The 20433-nt window shown below is 54.0% G+C and overlaps 1 long non-coding RNA gene across 2 annotated transcripts; it reads left to right on the top strand.

Moving 5' to 3' along the window:
• The first annotated feature begins 1125 nt into the window (after positions 1-1125).
• LOC121474199 lies at positions 1126-18122 on the top strand. Of its 2 annotated transcripts, none has more exons than XR_005983281.1 (3): positions 1126-1213; positions 13405-13509; positions 14160-18122. It is a non-coding gene; the product is annotated as an uncharacterized LOC121474199 (long non-coding RNA). The 2 variants fall into 2 exon arrangements; XR_005983282.1 differs by having other exon boundaries at positions 13405-13538.
• The last annotated feature ends 2311 nt before the right edge of the window (positions 18123-20433 follow it).

Below are 20433 nucleotides of genomic sequence, written 5' to 3'. Positions count from 1 at the left end.
CACTGCTACCCCAGGACACCACGGGGTCGCGCTTCCTGCTATTTCTTCCTACCTTCCTCTGTTTGCTGTGGGTCACAGATGACCTTGACCTTCGCCCAGGTGTCCGAGGCCCAGCACAGGGCAGAGGCTGTGGTCAGGGGGCCTCAGGCCACAGGTCGTGGGGGCTTTGGGCTCAGTATACCCTGGAAACCCCTGTGACGTGGACCTGCTGCTCTGCTGCTGGGCCTCCGCTCCTGGGGATGTGAGATGGGGCGGGGGAGCCCAGGTGGAGGGGGTCAAGCCCTCAGGGACCGAGTGAGCACAGCCAATGCCACCTTGATCCCGTCCTCATTGGCCACTGGTTTGCCCTGGGACCTTGGGAACTTTTTCTGTGCTTCAACCCTAAAAGTGGCTAGAGACCATGTGGGGACCTGAGCCGCAGGATGGCCCACTGAAGCCTCTGCCTTTCCTTCTCACCCCAGGTCTGGGACCGTGAGGTACTGACCCCCTGCCATGGCTGCGGGGCCCTCAGTGGTGGTCACTCTGGAGCAAGTGGGCGGCCTCCTTCCTGGGGATTCACTCCGGGCATCTCAGGCTTCTTGCCTCCTCGTGGATGTCTGTGTCTTGCTCCCGTTCCTAGGACAGTATCTGGCCAGATGCTGCAGCAGAGCCCAGTACCCACTCCTGGGCCGCAATTTCCTCCCCAAGGCTGGGAGCCAGGGAGCCCAGGGCCTGTGCCAGGTGCCCTGAGGGGGGGGGCTGCGCACCTTGGGCCTGATCCTGGCCCTTCCCTGTCCCCTACCCTGGGGACTCAGAGGAGAGTGGCTCTGGGCTGCAGGCTCCTGGGGTTGCCAGTGGTGGTCTGAGGACCACTCACCTGATGGGCACCCTGGGCCAAGTTTGCTGTACACCCTCTCACCTCCGCCCCACAGGCTGCTGGCTTCCAGAACTTGCTGGGGCTTTTGGGGTCTCTGGGGAGCTTCGTGCACCCTAGAATTTTGTCCTTAACCCATTTCCGTGCTTATTCGTGCTAGGTGGTCAAGAACACAAGGGGTTTTGCACCTCTGTTTCTGATTTATTCATGTGAAGCTCATCAGAAGGACTTTGCCCTCAATCTGACTCTCCCTGTCTTTCATTTTGCCAGAAAAAAGCCGAAGGATCAGGCTCTGGCCATCTCTCCTAGAGCTCACCTCTGAGTTCAAATGGCCTGAGGATGAGATTCAGAAGACAGGAGGTAGGGACAGGGAGGGGGGCACCTGCAGGGTGGACGGCCTGGGGTCTGGGCTCTGTGGCTTCTGGGGTTTCTGCGGAGCCTGCCCGGCCACTCTGGGCTGCTTGCTGTTGGTGGGCCCATTCACCAGGCCCGTACCAGGTGTGGCCGGGTCGTGCACCTGAGCCCTCGTGACTGTGCCCTGCTGTGGGAGCCCTGTCCTTTGCGTGCACAGTGCTGAGTCTGCCTGCTTGCCTGCACCCCTGTGTGCATTGCGTGTGTCCATCTGGCTGAGGACAGCTGGGGCTGGGCTGTGAGGGAGGCTGGGGGTCTGCGGGTCTCAGGCGCGGGGCGCAGAGTGGGTGGGGGCAGAACCAAATGTGGGTGGGCGTGACCAAGGACGTCCCCATGGTGGGAGGCACGCCTTCCAAGTGGGCTCCAGTGAGGATGGGATGAATCTTGGCCTCTCTCTCCTCCCTGTTCCCTTCAATGCCGCAGGGCTCTTCTGGCCTCAGGGGTCCTGGGTGCGGGATTCAAATCCAGCCACTCTTTCTCAGTCCCCATTGGTGGCTGGCTGTGGCACCCATCTGAGGAAGGACACGGGCTCAGTGGGGTTGAGGGTAGGCCCAGGGCCTCTACAGGTGTGTGAGCTCGTCTGCCTGCTGGTCTCCCTGCTGCCCGGACCCCATCCTGCCCAGGCTCCCTGACCTATAGCCGCCAGGGAGACTCTGGAAGGAGCAAATTCTCCATCATGAGAGTAGCAGTGTGTGTGGGGAGCTGCAGGGTAAGTGGGGGCTGACCTGGCCTCCCAGAGCGGCCAGAGCCGCCCCCTGACCCCCTCCCCACCTGACTAGGCAGCCCACTTTCTCCCCAGTGCCTGCCCCCTGCTCTGTCCCTGACCAGCTCCTCTGCTCCCAGACTGGGCACACAACGGCTTCGAGTCAGGCCATCTCTGAGCCAGGCCTGGGCTGCCGGCCCACAGATGATGCTGTCATGTGCCCTGCCTTGCCCCTGTATCTCTCTGTGCCTCAGGGACTGCGTCATTGTGCTGGGAGGCAGAAGAGCCGAGTGCTCACTCTGAGCTTGGCACATAGTGCACAACTTACTTACTGTGCCTCAGTTTCCCTTCTGTAACATAGGGGTGATCATTCAGGCTGCCCTCAAGGCAGAGAGGAGGACTAGCCAGCAGAGGCTTCCTGGAAGTTCAGAGCCCAGACCGGGAGACAGAGGCCACTCCCCACATCCTCCGAGGAGAGTCCCCCTCACTCCCCCACCCAAGGGTGAGGCCGAGCCACTGGCTAGTACGTGCCCACCTCCAGGCCGTGGGGGGCCCTCCAGCCAGCCGACGCCATACAGACAGCGGTCAGCAAGCTCTCTATTTTGGAGGAGTTTACTTTAAAAAACCGCAGTGAGCACTGTCCAAGTGTGGAGGTTTGGGATTCCCCGAGTCACTAGGTCTCTGGTCTTGGGGTTGTCCCTGCAGAAGGTACAACAGGTAGACGGCGAGGACCGAGTAACCACTTGGGCCCGCCTTGCCTGGGGCGATGGGGAGCCACGGAAGGGTGAAGGTCAGGGAGCAACATCAGGGCATGTGTCAGGAGCCCCATTTGCCCCTGCCCTTCCTTGGATGAGGCTGGGTGGGCCCCTCCAACCCCCAAGGAAGTAAAAGGCCAAGTTCAGGGAGACCCCAGCGCTGAGTCCCTCCCAGCCTGGAAGAGTGGAGTGCGGGCTGCTGCCCGAACCCCCTAAGGGAAGAGCCTGCCCTGGACCCTTGTCTCTGCCCCGTGGCTTTGGGCCAGTCCACCTCGCCCCCTGCCCCTGCCCTGCCCTAGGCTGGATGGCCCAGCTCACGGAGGCCTCACCTGCTGGGTTTTACTTACTACCTTGAACGTGTCCTGATTTCTGCTCTAACACGGAACGGAGGGGTGCCCTGTTCACGGCTTCAGGGCTGGGCTCGGGTTCGGATCCTGCTTCCCTGCCTGGGGGTGCACTTCTTCTGGGGGGGCCTGTTGTGGAACTCCCCATGTGAACCAAATGTGCCCCAGAGCCAGGCCCGAGGTGATAGGGAGCTTGATTAGACAACAGACCAGATGGAGTTCAGTCAATAGGATGCTTGGATCCTGATGACGCTTCACTGCGGGTTTGGTTTCTGTAGTCCGTTCAGCTCAGAGATGGCTCAGTAGGCACCTACTGTGTGCAAGGCTGGACTGGCCGGCATTTCCCAAGGGCACCATTCGGAGACAGCCCCCCAGACGGGGCCCAGGACACCAGGGAGTATAGCTTGTGGGGGGTTGTGACCATACTCTGGGGTCCTGGGCCCCCTTTTGGAGCCAGAGGCATTCAACCTGGAATGTCAGCGGAGGACCTGGAGAGTGCCTGGCTCACTGCTTAGCATTACACCCGTGTTCTCACATCGAATTTTCTTGCCCTAATGAGGTGGGTGTTTTGCCTCCATCCCATAGGTGTGCAAAGTGATGGCACTGGTGGCAGGCTTGGGAGTCTAGGCCAGATCACTCCACCAGGAAGACCAGCCCTAAGCCAGCTCCCCATGCCCCTGTTGGCGAGCAAGGACAGCTCCAGGAACAGCATTTGTGCAGGCAGGGTGAAATCCTTGGGGCTGCAGGGCCAGACGCTAGTGAAGCCTATACTCTGTAATTCACAATCACGTCTTACTCAAATGTATTACTTAGGTCTTCACAGTGAGCACAGGACAGAGCGAGCCCCTGGGGCTCCCTCGCTCTTAGATGCGCCCTCTTCTTATCTCCCCCAGCAGGAGGAGTGTTTCAGGAGCCCGGCCCTAGAATTTCTGTTCTTTGGGGAAGCATGGACCCCCACAAGAGCGTCTTTGGCCCTCCAGGCTTGCTGCCTCAGCAGGCTCTCTGGGATGTGAGGGCAGGAGGGGTGGGGTTCCCGTGTGCCCACCTAAGAGGTGAAAGCATCTGCTTGCAGGAGTCAGCTCTTCTCGATCTGTACCCTGATCTTAACTGTCCCCAGTGCTTTCATTTTTGCACTTCCCAGGCCATCAGATGTCCTGGTGGAGGTCAGGGTTAGTACCGCACTTAGGGGCCAGGCAAGTGTGGGTCCAGCCAGGACCAGCTGAAAGAGCACCCAGGCTGGGAAGCGGGACGCCTGCCTTTTCCCCTCCACCCTGCCATAAACTCACTGAGAATGTCAGTAGTTTTTTTTTTTTTTTTTTTTAAGATTTCACCCATTTTTTGAGAGAGACAGAGAGTGAGCATGAGCAGGGGCAAGAGGGAGAAGCAGGTTTCCCAATGAACAGCACCCAATGTGAGGCTTGATCCTGGGACCCTGAGATCATGACCTGGGACGAGGGCAGACATTTGATTGACTAAGCCACCTAGTTTTCCAGAGAATATCAGTGTTGAGGGAGCCTTAGCAGTCACCTAATCACCAGCCAGGGCTCAGCAAGGACACCAGAGCCCATGTCTGGAGGCTCACCAGAGAGAATTTAGTGGGGGGAATTGTCCACAAGGGGACAGAAAGTCCAGGTGGGAGGGCAGGACACCTAGAGATGAGCACCTCTGAGGTGCTCTGAGGGTGTTCCTGGGGTCCCCTCCCGAGAAGGGGCCGCCTGGTAGGGACTGAAGCACAGAGGTGGCTGCTATGACACATTGCCCAATTCTCCACTTCAGGATTGTGGTACCCGTCCTCCAAGCTGCTGGGAGTGGTGCCTGCTGACGACTCATAGCTAAGTTCTTTTCCAGGAATTGCCTGGGTGGAAGGGGGCCGCCTTGTCCCAGTATAACCTGCATCCCAGACTGGCGGATGGGGCACAGAATCAGTCCCCTTGCCTTAACCGGGGAAACCGCAAACGGCTATGCCACCTGTAAAGCCTCCCATGAGATAGCTGAGGCCTTTGCTGCGGGCCCCCATCTGCACAGTCCTGTATCCCTCACTTCCTTCTGGGTGCTGCCTCCCAGGAAGCCTCCTGCATGCAAAGCTCCACTTCAGAGTCTGGTTCCTGGAGTATCTGATGGAAGGCAGTTGCTCCTGGAAGTGGCCCCAGGAAGCAAATTCTAAAATGGGATTTTGGAGCTGAGCAGCTGGTTATAAGTGAAGTCATGACAGACCCTGGTATGTGATAGTGGCAGGATTGTTACAACTTTTTCCAGTGGTGGATTGGGATGGCATACCAGAAGAAGAGGCTGCAATATCTCCAGTGTTTGATATTTGGGAGGAGAGGCAGTAATTAAAAGACTATGTATGGCCTTGGGTGGCTATTGCTGGGTGTCATCAGTGGATGAGGAAACACAGTGAAAGCCTGAGCACAATCATTCAGCAATTTAAAATTAAATGTGGGGTGATGTCCGTGAAAATGGTGGACTTGGAATTCTACCCTTCTATAAAACAATGAAAAAGAATCGGCAAACTCTGTTAGTGTCTACTTTCTACCTCTACCACCCCAGTCAGCTGGAAATGAACCAAAGGCTCAAAGCAACCTAAGGAATACTTACTTAAGAGATGTGGTTGAGGGGTGCCTGGGTGGCTCAGTCAGTGAAGCACCTGCCTTAAGCTCAGGTCATGATCCCAGGGTCCTGGGATTGAGCCCCACATCAGGCTTTCTGCTCAGCAGAGAGTCTGCTTCCCCCTCATCCTCTACCTGCTGCTCCTCCTGCTTGGGCTCTATCTCTGTGTCAAATAAAAAGAAAGAAAGAAGAAAGAAAGAAAGAAAGAAAGAAAGAAAGAAAGAAAGAAAGATGACTGATTCTCGGTAAGAACAGTGGACTTTATGGCATTAAAAAAAAAGATTTTATTTATTTATTCATGAGAGACACAGAGACAGGCAGAGACATAGGCAGAGGGAGAAGCAGGATCCCTGCAGGAAGCCTGATGGGGGACTCGATCCCAGGACCCTGGGATCATGATCTAAGCTGAAGGCAGATGCTCAACCACTGAGCCACTCAGGTGCCCCTGATTTTATGGCATTTAAACTTACTCCAGTCCCATCCCCTGATCTTCAGCTCAGCAGTAACTGTGAAAATAAGAGCCCACATTCCCAACATAGAGAAAACAGAACAGACCTCACTCACAATTATTTGTTCCGACTTGTCTTTCACTCTCCAGAAGATCAGCCCAAAAGATATTCCACCTGACTCAGAATTGGCCTAGTGCTAAAGATACACACGCAGGGACACTTATCAAAACTGTGTACTGACCTACCTCCAGTGGTGATAGATAACAGTGGCAGCAAACAGTAGACTGATCAAAGTTTGGGAGGAAAGGCTAGGGACTGAGATATCCTTAAGAGCTTTGGAAAGCACTGAATTATTCCTAGTACATATTCAAGAGCATATCTCCAGGAAAGACTGGAAGGGTCCTCAGTTCTCACCTCCTGCTGACCTTGAGGCTTGAGAGGAGCAGGAAGTGAAGGCTAAGGCAGAGTTGGGGAGACTGTCTGGCTGAGTATTGAAGGTGTGCTACAAACATATACAGAGCCTCTCAACAGAGACTGGAAGATTTCTTTTTGGCCTGAAGCCTTTAAGGAAATCTCTAATAGTAGCTGACCATAAGCTAACAAAACAGGCTTTGATGCCACACATGACAAAGAACACAGAGTTTACAGAATGAGTTCAGAAAAATCGCTAAAAACAACAACAACAACAATAAAGAACCCAACAGCTACAGTAAGTAGCAAGAACAACAAATCCTGGGGAGGGGAGAGAATCTGGTCTCCAGGTTGCCACATTATAATATTCAAAAGATCCAGTTTCCAGTGAAAAATTACAAGGCATGCAAAGGAACAAGAAAGTATAGCCCCGGGCAGCCTTGGTGGCTCAGTGGTTTAGTGCCGCCTTCGGCCAGGGGTGTGATACTGGAGAGCCTGCTTCTCCCTCTGCCTGTGTCTCTGCCTTTCTCTCTCTCTCTCTCTCTCTGTCTCTCATAAAAAAATAAATAAAATCTAAAAAAAAAAAAAAAAAAAAGAAAAGAAAAGAAAAGAAAGTATAGCCTCTACATGAGAAAAAGAGAAATCAGTCAAAACTGTCCCCAAAGGATTCCAGACATTGGACTTTCTAGAAAAGGCTGGTAATCAGCTATTTTAAATATGTTCAATGAATTAAAGGAAACTATGTCTAAGGAACTAAATGTCTTATCAAACTGAGAATATCAAGAAAGAGAGAAAATATAATAAAGAAACAGAAATTTTGGAATTGAAAAGCACATAAAAGAAATGATAAAAGCACACTAATGAAATGAAAAAAAAAAAAAGTCACTAGAGCAGTTCAATAGCAGATTTGAGGAAGTAGAAAGAGTCAGCAAACTTAAAGATAGGTCAGTTAAGATTATCCAGTCTGAAAAATAGAACAAAAAGGACAGAGCCTTAGATGCCTGTGGGATACCATCAAATATATCAAAATATGCGTAATGGGAATTCCGGAAGGAGAAAGGGGAAAGAAAAGGAAAGAAAGCATATTTGAGGAAATGGTAGCCAAAAACTTCCCAAATTTGATAATAAACATTAATTTACACATCAAGGAAACTCAAAGAACTCAGAGATTCACACCCAGAAGCACCACAATCAAACCATCGAAGACAAAGTGAGAATCTTGAATGCAGCAAGAGATAAGTGATGTGACTGACGTGCAGGCAATTTTCAATACAATGAACAGATTATGTGTTTTTAATTTTTTTTACATTTTTATTTATTTATGATAGTCACAGAGAGATAGAGAGAGAGGCAGAGACACAGGCAGAGGGAGAAGCAGGCTCCATGCACCAGGAGCCCGACGTGGGACTCGATCCCGGGTCTCCAGGATCGTGCCCTGGGCCAAAGGCAGGCGCCAAACTGCTGCGCCACCCAGGGATCCCCCAGATTATGTGTTTTTAGTTTGTACTTTCTTTTTAAAAAAATAGTTGCAAAGATAACTGCATAGAAATAAAGGGGATAAAGAGCTATAAATTTCCAATTATAAAATAAATAAGTCATGGAGTTGAAAGGCATGGCACAGGGAATATGGGGACAGATGGTGGCTACACTTATTGCGAGCCCTGAGTAATGTATGGAATCATTGCATCAATGTGTTTTACACTTGAAACTAATATTACATGGCAGTTAATTATACTTCAATAATAAAAAGATAACTACATAAAGTAATCATTATAAACCTAGGTTGATGGGCACTCAATGTATAAAGATGTAGTTTGGATGAAAATAATAGCATGATGGGAGGAGTTGGAGATATATAGGAGCAAGGTTTTTATAATACTATTGAATTTAAATTGGTATTGATCTGAACTACATTGTTATGAATTAAGATGTTAATTTCAATCCTTAGGCAACTGTAAGAAAATAACTAAAAAATATATAGTAAAGGAAATTAAAATGGTGCACTAGAAAATGTCTATTTGATACAAAAGTAGGCAGTAATGGAGGAACAGAGAAGGAAAAAATGACATTTAGAAAAGAAATAGCAAAATGACAGTTCTTTTTTTATAAATACATATATTAAGTGTAAATAGACTAAACTCTTCAATTAAAAGGCAGAAATGAGCAGATTGGATAAAATAGTTTGACCTGATGATATGCTGTTTATACTAGACTCAGTTTACTTTATTTTTTTTTAAGATTTTATTTTAAGTAATTTTCTTTTTTTTTTTTTTTTTATTTATGTATGATAGTCACAGAGAGAGAGAGAGGCAGAGACACAGGCACAGGGAGAAGCAGGCTCCATGCACCGGGAGCCCGACATGGGATTCGATCCCGGGTCTCCAGGATCGCGCCCTGGGCCAAAGGCAGGCGCTAAACCGCTGCGCCACCCAGGGATCCCTATTTTAAGTAATTTTCAAACCCAACATGGGGCTCAAACTCACAACTCTGAGACCAAGAGTCCCATGCTCTACCAACTGAGTCAGCCAGGTGCCACTACAAGAAACTCACTTTAGAGCTAAAGACACAATAGGTTGAAAGTGAAAGAATGGAAAATGATATTGCATGCAAATAGTATGCAAGAGAGAGCTGGTGCAGCTCTCCTAATGTCAGACAAAATGGTCTTTAGCACAAAAATTGTTATTAGTGACAAAGAAGATTACAATGATAAAAGGGCCAATCTATCAAGATCTAACAATTGTAAACATATATGCACCTAACAACAGAGCCTGAAAATACATGAAGCAAAAGTAACTAAATAAAAATAAAAAGAATTGAGAGAAGATCTAGACAATTGAACTCTAAGTTTGGTGCCCCACTTTCAGTAATGGATATGACAGTTAGAAAATCAGCAGAGAAACTTAAAACTTCAAACAAAACTACCAATGAGAGCTAACATATCTACAGAATGTTCCACCCAACGGAAGCAGAACACGCATTCATTCTTCTTCCGTGTTCATGGGGCATTCTCCAGGACAGACTGCCCGTGATGGCACAAAAAAAATCTCAGTACGTTTAAAAAGACTGAAATTGTATGAAATATGTTCTCTGACCACCACAGAATGAAACTGGAAATCTATTCTAATTTGGAAGGGAGTTTGAAAATTCACAAATATGGGAACTAAAGGCCACACTCCTATGGAACCAACAGGTCAAAGCAATCACAAGGGAAACCGGAAGTCCCTTAGAGGAGGATGAAAGCCCAAGGATGGTACCTAGAGCAGGATTTATGGCTGAAGGCATGCGCCTCAGAAAAGGAGCCTCGCCTGTCACCTGAACAAATGAAACACAGGCGCCTGGGTGGCTTGGTGGGTTAAGCTTGTGAGACTCCTGATTTCGGCCCAGGTCATGATCTCATCAGGGCATGAGATGGAGCCCTGCATTGAGCTCTGTGCTGGGTGTGGAGCCTGCTTGTGATTCTCTTTCTCCCTCTGTCCCTTCTCCCTGCCCCTGAAGAAAAAGAAAAGAAAGAACAGAAAGTAGAAACGGGAGAGCAAACATGACACCAGAGGAGGAATGGCAGTGGGCACCCGGCCATAATCACATCACGTGTGGTAGCTGCCGGCCCGAGGGAGGGATGAGTGCCCTGTGAAGGCATTACTAACACCCTGGCTTTGAGATGCCACCTGTGACTATGTGGTGTCATCCTCTCAGACGTAGGATGCTATGCCCCTAGGACTCAGAGTCCTGGGTTTGGGAGCCAAGCGTTGCGGTGGCAATGGCCCCACTCACCATCATGCCCAGTGACCCACTGGAGAGCTTTGAATTCTCTATCCCATGATTCTGGGTTTTGTGGTCCAGAGATCCTGCCTCCCAGAAGACGACACGTCCACCAGGGGACACCACTGGCACCCCATTAAACGTGAACTCTTGCTGGCCAGCTAATCACTTTAGGCTCCTTTTTGCCCAGGGACCATCCTGCAGGGGTACTTGGCCCGGAGCATTGGGAAACAGCAGGCTGTTACCACGTGGCAGTGCAAGGCGGTCACGTCAGGCACCTACTTCTCTGTTGCAGGCATCTCTTGGTATTTCTGTGCCCTGTTCTCTCAGTGAGAACAGGCTCTGAACCCTCAGGGATGAGGGGCTGGATTAGCTCACAGGTGAGCCTTCCGGACCAGCAGACCAAGAAGTCCAGAACGGCAGCCGAGGACGCAGTGTCACCATCCCGCCCTGACACCAGCCACTTGATACTGGGACCTTATAGGAGAAAACCCAGTAAACCGTTCTCCCACTCCCAGCTCTGAAATGGGCCCCTGGTACATTCTGGAGGAGAGAGTAAAACCTGCCCCGCTGAGAGCTGCGAGGCCCAGGGGGGACCGCTGCTGCCTCTCAGATCCTGTCCCACTGGGACGTTTGGGCTGCTAGCTCAGCTGGCTGTGTCTGTGGACCTTCCTGGGTGGGGTCCTGCCTGCTTCGGGGGCACCCACCAGTACCCCCACCCCAGCTGGCACCTGCCCTCTGGGGCTTCGGTCTCCTGCTCGCAGACCCTCATTGGTCCTGACCCCAGAAGTGCCCTGATGCTTGGCTCCAGCTCAGGGTGGGAGGATCACTGCTTCTCTCCCCAGCACGCTGCTGGGTAGGTTCTCGGTCTTTAGGGTGAATGAATGACTGCAGTGCCGGGCTCCTGGGACTTGCTGCAGGGGCTGTGATAGGATTTTTTCCAAGTCTGCAAGTGAAGCACAGACCCCAGTGGGCCACGGGCTCCATATCTTCCAACAGCAAATAAATAAATAGGTTAGAGTCCCAGCTCTCAGGGAGGCTGACGCAGATTATATCTGTGCGCTGGGTGGAGGCGACTTCTCTGAATTTAATTATAATTTAAGTGTAAAATATGCCTCTTCGGGGGACTTTCCCGCCTTATACATAATTACTCCCAGCCACCCCCTCACGATGCCTCTGTGTGCCATGAGCGATTAATTTATAGGCTGGTAATAGGCTAAAACAATATTTAAAGTCATTTTGCCCTATGTAGCTTTTAAGGAGGATTTGAGATAATCATTATTTCAAGGCCCATTTTAATCACCAGCTGCTTCCTCCAGGCCTCTGGTCTCACTAGCGGCCAGCCCCACTCTCCACAGCCTGCCCCCCCCCCCCGACTCGCTCCTTGCTGCCAGAACTCGACAGGAACACAGGGCCTTGGGTCAGGGTGGGCATCTGCGGAGGATGGAAGTTGGCCTGCTGGCTCCTTGCTCACTGAGTCAGGGCACAACTTCTCGGCCACTCAGGTGAGGTCACCCAGGGGAGGATGTTTGGCTGCCCCTCCCAAGTCTGGGGCAGGGACAGTGCATTTGGTGGAATGCGGGGGGGGGGGGCATGGAGGGCGAGCCCTCTGCCTGGGGAGGTTACTGTGTTTTTGTGGCTCAGCTGTGGTGGGGACAGATTGGTCACCGTCATCTCAGAGGCCTGGGCGCAGTAGCACAGAACTATCCCACCCGGGCGGGCTGGTAACTGGCGCCGGGCTTCTTTAACTTCCCTGGGGTGGATTCCGAAGCACAGATGCAGCTCAAGGAGTGGGCTCGGAAACCAAGGGAAGGGATGAGGTGGAGGGGGGTCTGCTAGAGGGGGTGTCACAGGACATTGCCAGGGCAAAGGGGCACCATTTGCTCAGTGTCCAGAGAATACCTGCATCGCATCCTGGGGGGCTCCTTAAATGTCCAGGCTCCCTGGGCCCAGCACTGTCTTTGGGGGCCTGGTGATGCCCCCACGGCTGGTTCCAGCTTTGCCTCTCAGCACAGCAACTTGAGGACCTTAGGAAACTCTTGTGCATGTGCTGGGGGTGTGCAAAGGGGGGCTCCCACCTGTGCCCGAAAACCCTGGGGCTGCTGGGAGGGCTGCGGTTTCCACAGCCCCAGACATCGCACACAGCTTCTCAGGGGAATCTGGGGTCCTGCCAGACTCTCACAGGGCCTGGTGATCAAAGAAAGGAGGGCATCGAGCAGCCGAGGTGGCTGAGTGGTTTAGCACTGACTTCGGCCCAGGGCGTGATCCTGGAGACCTGGGATCGAGTCCCACATCGGGCTCCCTGCATGTAGCCCGCTTCTCCCTCTGCCTGTGTCTCTGCCATTCTCTCTCTCTCTCTGTCTCCCCTGAATAAATAAAATCTTAAAAAAAAAAAAAAAAGAAAGAAAGAAAGAAGGGCATGTCCAGGGCAGGGGGCTGGCCTGGGTGGGGCTGGGTGCCCAGCATGCCCCAGGGAGGTCAGGGAGGGGCCTCACCCCCAAGGTGGTCCTCGGAATCTGCACCCCCAGGGCGAGCATGTGCGTGGTCGGGCAGCGTGCCCAGGCACTGGGGGTCACTGCTTCAGATGCCTGCGGGTTTTATTCCTTTAACATCCTTATAACACACCTGGGTTTGTCTTGTGTGACGTCTTGTTTGGTATTCTTGGTGTGGGTGCTCAGGAAATACTTTAGCAAGTGAATGAATTCTTAAGGGCATGAGTGAATGAATCCTGGCATCCTGTCATTTGCAAGAAATTGTTCTTTGGAGACAACTAGACATCTGAGTTCTTGGCTTTTCTTGAACTTGAAGTAGTTGATGCTGCAGAGAGAGAGAGAGAGAGAGAGAGAGAGTGAGCACCTCCTCCCTTGTAGGAGGCCAGCCTGGTGGGAGAGCAGGAGGCAGCGCTTTGCTGGTGGATGAGAAGATCCCATGCGAGGACGGGGCCTCTGTCCAGCTCCTGCCCCTGCCTTTGACAGCACCATGTGGTGTGCCCTGAGAGTCCCAGCGGCAGGGATGAGTGACTTCAGGAAATTCCTTTCCTGGGACTCTTTTCCCCCACCTCTCACTTGTCTATCACTTGTCACGTTGTCCTCTGACCCTGACATTCTAGGATCTTGTGCCTGGGCATGGAGCAGGGGCTCAGAAACGTCTGTGGCCATGTATTCACTCGACAAACTTGTGCGTGCTGCAGCCCGCCTCAGGGCACCTGCCGCAGGTAACACAGAGTGAGACCCAGGCTGGTTGGTGAGTGCTGGGCAGGGCCGCAGTGGGGGGAGCCTGACAGCCATGAGAGCCTGGGGCAGGACCTCCCCCTACCCTGAGGATTCCAGGAGGAACAGGGTCTGGGGCTGGAGGGGCGGGGGGGGGGGGGGGGGGGGGGGGGGGGGGGGGGGGGCGGGGCGCCCTCTGGTTGGGGAGAGCTCAGCAGGATCCCGGACAGCAAAGCTCATCTCGAAGGGCCCAGCAGTCCCCATGAATATTCAGGACTGTCCCCTGGGCAGCGCGAGCCTGGAGAAAGCTGGTGCTCCTGGGACCAGTGAGGATGCTCCCAGCCCTGGGTGTTCGCACCCAGTGGAGGACAGCACAGGGGGGGTGTCCCGTTCTCAGAGCCCGCCCACCCACTGCCGACCCTCCGGCCACCCTCCTCCTCCCCTCAGGGGGATGTTTGCAGCCTGGGGCCCCGGGAGGGCGTGGCTTCCACAAATGTTGGTGGGTCGCATCCATGTGTCTTCTGCAAAGAACCTCATAAAAGGGGCCCAGACTGGAAATCAATTCTTTAAAGCTGAAATCAATAACCATAAGTAATATTAACACTGATTATCCTTCCTTTATTGCCCTTGGCAGCGAAGATGAATTGTTTTTCAGGGTTAGCTGAGGGGGCTGCGCAGGGCGGCCCGGGCAGCTGTCCCAGGGAGCACAGGACCTGCGCTGGGCCCGGGGGGCTGTGTGGTCAGACGCCTCGGTCCTCGGAGCTTGTCAAGGTCTGGTTCCCCCACTGGGTGTTATATTGTATGTTGGCAAATTGAATTTAAATTTAAAAATTGTAAAATAATAATAATAAAAAGGTCTGGTTCCCCTATCGCAATCCCCAGCATGAGCAAGCTCGTCAACCACACAGCTCTGGGGGGGACCCTGCGACCTCTGTAGCCTTGCGACTGAGTGCCATGAAGGGGCCTGGGGTTGGAACTGTCCCCCAGGTACTGTCAGCCGTGGGGTGAAGGGCAGGCCCCAGCCCTCAGTGAGCCCCAAGTACGGAGGGGAAAGGGAGCGGATGGCTCATGTGGCTCCTCACGCCTCCCAGAGTGGGCATCTGGATGGGGCCTGCTGTCCATGGGGTCCTTTCTGGAGCAGGGTCTTTAGGGTGGGAGCCCAGTGTCGGGAGAGTGATACCACCCACCAAAGCGGTGAATACTCTCTGTCCTCTGAGAGGAACAATCATTAACTCCCACCTTCCGGGTGCACAACTGGGGGCCGGGAGGAGATCCTTAAGGCCACACATTCACAGGGCCTCTGTCTGCCAGGCCCCCTCCCACCCGCAGCCCCACCCCTGCCCCCAGCCTCATGCACAGGGGAGGCAGTGTGCTTGGAAAGCAGTGTGGCAGGCCTCGTGGGGATGGGGAGGACATGTATCTGTTTTTATAAGGGATTTTGGAAGGGGAGGGATAGGAGGTCTCCCGAGAGGAGGTCCCAGATGAGGTCGTGCCTCCTGGGCCCACCAGTCCATCATTATGGGAGTTTCTGGCCTCAGTTTCTTTCCCTGTAAATGGAACAAGGGCAGCACTCACTTCCCAGGGTGGCCATGCAGGTCGCTCACCCGCCTGTGTCCGCGCGTCCCTGCCTGGCCCCATGGGCCCCGGGAGGGCTGTCATTGTTGCTGCAGTCCTATCAGAGGCTGGGCTGCTCAGGGTGCTCAGGCCAGGCTTCCCACGGCAGGCCGAGCACAGTCTCAAAGACCCCTGTGGGACCTGGGGTGGGGTGTGCACCCGTGTCACTCCGGTCCCAGACCACAGACCCCTCCAACCTGCTCCACACCATGGAGCATCCCCTCTGCGGGTGTCCTACAGGTGCTCCATGAAGCCCGATGGGCTGTTGTCAAGTTTCCTGCACCAAGCGCACCTGTCCAGAGCGGCCCAGCCTGTCACAACTCTGAGCGAGACAGGAGGGCCAGATCTACCTCTGCACCCCAGCTTCTGCACACCCGCTCTCTGGCTTCTCTGGGGGCTTGTAGAAGCTTGGGGTGACCTGGGGGCCCAGGGAGATGGTTCCCAGTGGCCGAGAGCCAGGAGAGGGAGGGAGGGCTGGTTTTCACTGTGCATACGTGGCCCCCACGGCAGTGCAGCAAAAGGGTGAAGCATGGGGCACCTCTGGGGGGCATTTCCTCCAGGGGCCTGGTTGTCAGGCAGGGCCCTGGGCTCCCTGTCTCCCTGCCGTTGGCCCTGGTGCCTTTGCCTCATCACCATCGGAGCTTTCCATGAGGAAAAGCACTGGACTTTCTGAGACTCTCCCGAGAACCTGGTCAGCCTGGCCATCCTCAGGAATGTTCTCAGAGTTTCCATGTGGGTTGGTGCCTGCATTCATCAGGCCCGAGCCCCCTCGCCCCATTTACCGACGGAAAGAGGGATGGTTTCCAGGTTGGCTGACATCCCACAGCAGTGGAGGTAGAGCTGGCCGCACCGGGTCTCTGGCCCCCGCGGGTGGCCTCCTTGGACATGGCTCAGGGAGAGGCAGCCACCTTGGATTTCTTCCCGATCTGAGCTCTGAGGCCTGCATCCAGCCGAGCTTGTGTGGCTGGAGCGTCAGGGAATGTTGCCCACAGGTTCAGAGCATGCTGCGCAGCCAGTGGTCTGGCAGGCCGAGATCCACCAGCCACCGGCCGTGCCACCTGACAAGGCTGTGTCACCAGCTGGGCCTCAGGATCCCAATCTCTACAATGGGGATGGTCACCTCTCCTGGCAGGACTTTCCTGAGTTGGCAGAGTGAACCCAGGAGTGAGGGGCATGAGGGCTCACCTGCATAGCGCCCAGTCCATAAGGGGTCCACTGCAGATGGTGGTCGGCGGCTGGCCTCGTTCCCTGGTTGTGGGCAAGGCCTGCTGGAGGTGCTGAGGAGTTAACGCCATGAAAGACCCTCAGCCAGGGTGTTGGTGGGTCGGGGTAGGTGCCCCCTGGGAGGCGATAGTTCTGGGGTGGGTCTTGCGGTCTCCCAGAGCCCCGCAGGGGATGGAGCCCTCGGCACCTGCCGCAGAACCCCACTTGTGAGAGCACCTGTCTTGTCTTCCCACTTTTCTCACCTCACCTCTGTGCTCCCCTCTGAGCCCCTCATAAGGTCCCTGCACATACACCTTCATCTCCAGATCTGCTTTAACAGGGGGCCTGGCTAGAAAAGACAGTTACTATTTTATCACTCAGACCTGCAGGAGAGTGAAGGGGACAGGTAAGTAAGTACCCAGGACCACCTCAGCAAAGTGCTGATCCTGATGGAGGCTGGGAGTGGAGACATGCTTTCAGCAGAGTCTAGAAACAACTGGCAAAGGGGAAGTCAGAATAGGGCTCTGTGCCCCCGAGATCCCCACTGGACAGCACGGCCCCTTACCACCAGCCCCTGGACTGGGCCAGATGAGGCCCTCGGGGCCAGAGGGGGTATGACACCTTGGCTAGTGCCCCATGGATTTCTGGGTGGGCTCCTCTGAACGTGCTTATCTGTGCAAAGTCAATGTCATGTCATCAGAAGTTGAAAAATCTCTCGGGAAGTTAAACATTAAACAGTGTGTGTATGCTGGGAAACATGGTGTCTCGTGCCCAGGGTTGATGGTCAAGGCCGTGGCCCTTGGTCTTGGCTTTAGAGTTCTCCAACAGGCAAGCTTTCTGAGTGACCCTCCCTGAGAAGTGATAACCCTGGAGCCCTATCTCTTGGGATCTCTGACAGGTCCCAAAATTGAGCTCATCCCTCAAAGAAACTCCCAAATGCCTCTGGTGGGCAGAAGCCTCGGGGGGGGGGGGGGCTGGGTGGGGTTGGACCAGGGGCTTTCCAAAGGCTCCTCAAATTCCAGAGGCCGAGCTTGGCAAGCCCCCTTCTCGGGAAGGCTTAAGTGCCAACCAGGAGTACCTGACTAGGAGTCAACAAGAGGATACAGGGATTGCCTGGGCCTGGCGTTGTGGAGCTTGGGGCGTCTTTCCCAAGGCCTAGGAGAATAGTTCTCCAGGCAGGCAGCAGGTGCTCAAGTGGGACCACACAGACTCCCTCCACACTCCCATAAACACTTCTCGACAGCATCAGCCCTTGCAGGGGCTCTGTCCCAGCTGCAGCCGTGAGCAGAACCCAGTCTCGGCCCCTCCAGGGATTCCCCAGTCCAGAGCGGCACAGGCCAATGAGGCTGTTTGGATGCAGTGTGGTAAGTGCCTTGGCAGGAGCACAGGAGCACACAGGAAGATTTCCCTTTGAGCTGTGCCTTGAGGACAGGTAAGATATGACTATTCAGACAAGAAGGACAGTATTACCTCTAGAACATACAAAAGAAAGGGTAGGAAACACCAGGGTAGGCTGCAAAGGGGGTCTCAGCAGGAAGCTCCTGGTGAAGTGGTACAGGGACAGTGCACTGCGCAACCTCACACATAGTCCCTTAGGTAAGTTCCATCGATGGGGAATGCCTATCCCCCTGACTGTGTTTTATAAGTGTTTGTTTTCATGTCTGTCTGTCCTCAATGGCAGGCACTGTGTTGGTGAATCTGTACCCTCTGGAACTAGTGGATAGTGAGACACATGGGGGTTGCTGAGTGAATTCTGAATGGACAAGTGGGTAGATGGATTAGATGGATCAATAAGTGGACAGTAGGGTGGATGGATGGGTGGATGGGTGGATGGGTGGATGGGTGGATGGGTGGATGGATGGGTTGTTGGTAGGTGGGTGGGTCGTAGGGTAGGTGAGTGGATGCATGGATAGGTGCATGGTTGGGTGAGTGGGTGGGCAGATGGATGGATGGATAGTTGGGTGGCAAAGTAGATGAATGGATGGATGCTTTTCACCTACCATTTTAGTTCATAAGAAATTGCAAAAACCTACCTCTTGAGCCACCTGGGGTGGAGATGGCTGGCCTGTCTGTTAACAAACACCCTCTTGCTCTCAGTGATGCCCTCCAGCAGCTGAGACTCCGGCTACCATAGAGGGTGATGCTCACTGTGGAAGCTGGAAGCTTCTTCTTGGGGAACTATTCCTGAGATCAGGTGAGTGAGGAGGGGGTGGGTACCTGGGAATGGCAATTCTCTGTCACTGATAGTTCAATGGAGGGAGAATCCCCTAACCTCCCCGCTCTATGGTCTGATCTGAAGCTTGGAGAATGGGTCTGCAATCCCTCAGGTTTGAGGTTCCCTAGGGTACCTGTCCATTAGTACTCAGAGAGTCATCCACACTCTTCCCATAAGAACCTTCTCAAATGTCAGAAGAGGGGCAGCCTTCAGGGAACAGAGAACCCAGAGCTGACCACCCAGTTGGAAGAGAACCTATAGGAGGCATCAGCAGGTGTGGGGTCGGCCTGGGGCTGCTCCTCCAGGTGCCCCTTCCAGGTATAAACCATCATAGTCTGTCTTCATAGAAGGCCCTGGACCTTGGGGGGTCACTGCTTTGTCCAGGCTGGCTATTCCGCAGGCTGGTCCTGTTCTCTTGCACACGAGTCGGGATCGCTGGACAGGTGCTGGCATTGATGGGCAAGGCCTGGGGCCACTGAGAGGCCAGCAGGATAGATGGGAAGATGCGATGAGATCTTTCTGGAAGAATAGGATTGGCTGTTGGGTAGCTGGGCCCCACCTGCCCTCCTCCTATGTGGTACAGAGGTGACTGCGACCGGAAATCTGTGGGGGACAGGATGCAAAGTGGGATTGAGAGCAGAGGCTTTGGCATCAGACCTGGGTCTGAATCCTGGCCCTGCAGCTGCGCAGTCCCGGCATCCGGACAAGGTCAGGCTGGAGCGCTCTGAGCCTGATGCAGTGCCCACTTCGCAGACGAGGGCCAAGGGCAGCCTGCTTCTGGTGACCTCAGGTACCGGCTTGTCACGCGGGTCTGAGTAATAGGATGGATGCTCTCCGGGCCTGACATGAGGAGAAGTACCCCTGCAAGAAGCCCCAGCATTCCTGTTACACGGGCCCCTGTTTGCCCACTGTCCCTGCCTGGCCTCCATGTCCTTGCTGGCATCTTGCTGGGACCTCGTCCTCACCAGGGTGTTGGGGTGGCCTTCAGCAAGGGGCAGGGGTGTGGAGGGTGACAGTGTATGCAGGATGTGCATGGAAACCGAGCACCGGGGCTGGGGCCGTGGAGGAGGCCATCAGGACTGTTAATAAACATATGGAAACGTTACCTGCAAAGCTCACGTCGTCCTTACTGTGCTTCACCTCACCAGTTTCTGGCCCATCAGTTCTGTGCCACCAGAGGTCATCGCCCACGGCCTGGTGCTGCTTGTCCTGTCAACTGTGGCAGGGACCCCACCTCAACTGCGTGGGGCTCCAGGTCCTGGGGCCCTGTGGCCTCTTCCTCTACATCCCTCGGTCGGCTGCCACAGAACAAGGCTGCTCACGTCGAGAGGTCAGGTTTTGGGCCAGGGTGCTGGAAGTGGAGGTGGGAAGGCGGGCAGGTGGCCCTGCTGCTGTTGGTGAGCTCAGCTCAGTAGCATACCTGTTCCCCAAGTTGCACCCTTCAGAGCGGAGAGCTCAGCCACCCCGTGTGGAGCTGGGCCCCGCAGCGCAGCCTTGGCCCGAGGGCTCCGCAGCAACCCAATGGGCCTGCCTGCACTGGTCTGCAATCTGCAGGGGCTGCGGGAGGAAGCCCGGAAGGCTGGCTGCAGACCCCAGGACCTTCCTCTGAACTGATGTCTTGGCTCCAAGACAGATTTACAATTCAATTGCAAAATGGGATAAAAATCAGACACCCCCTCTGGGCATCTCAATTTTCCTTTTTAAAGTTCTGTTTCTCTTAGTGAATTTATTTACTTGCAGATTAGCTTTTCTGTTGCGCTGACAGGCAAGAGGGCAGGGTGGAGGCAGGCCTTCCAAGTCTTCCTTCTTCACCCCTGGAGAAGCTCCAGTGAGGACCCAGTGGCCCCCAGGAACCCTATTTGCCTGGACATGGGCTGTGGGCCTAATGGTTAAGAAG

The sequence above is a fragment of the Vulpes lagopus genome, chromosome 12 (genome assembly GCF_018345385.1).
Source record: "Vulpes lagopus strain Blue_001 chromosome 12, ASM1834538v1, whole genome shotgun sequence".
Taxonomy (NCBI): Eukaryota; Metazoa; Chordata; class Mammalia; order Carnivora; family Canidae; genus Vulpes; species Vulpes lagopus.
This window is presented reverse-complemented; position numbering and strand designations above follow the sequence as displayed.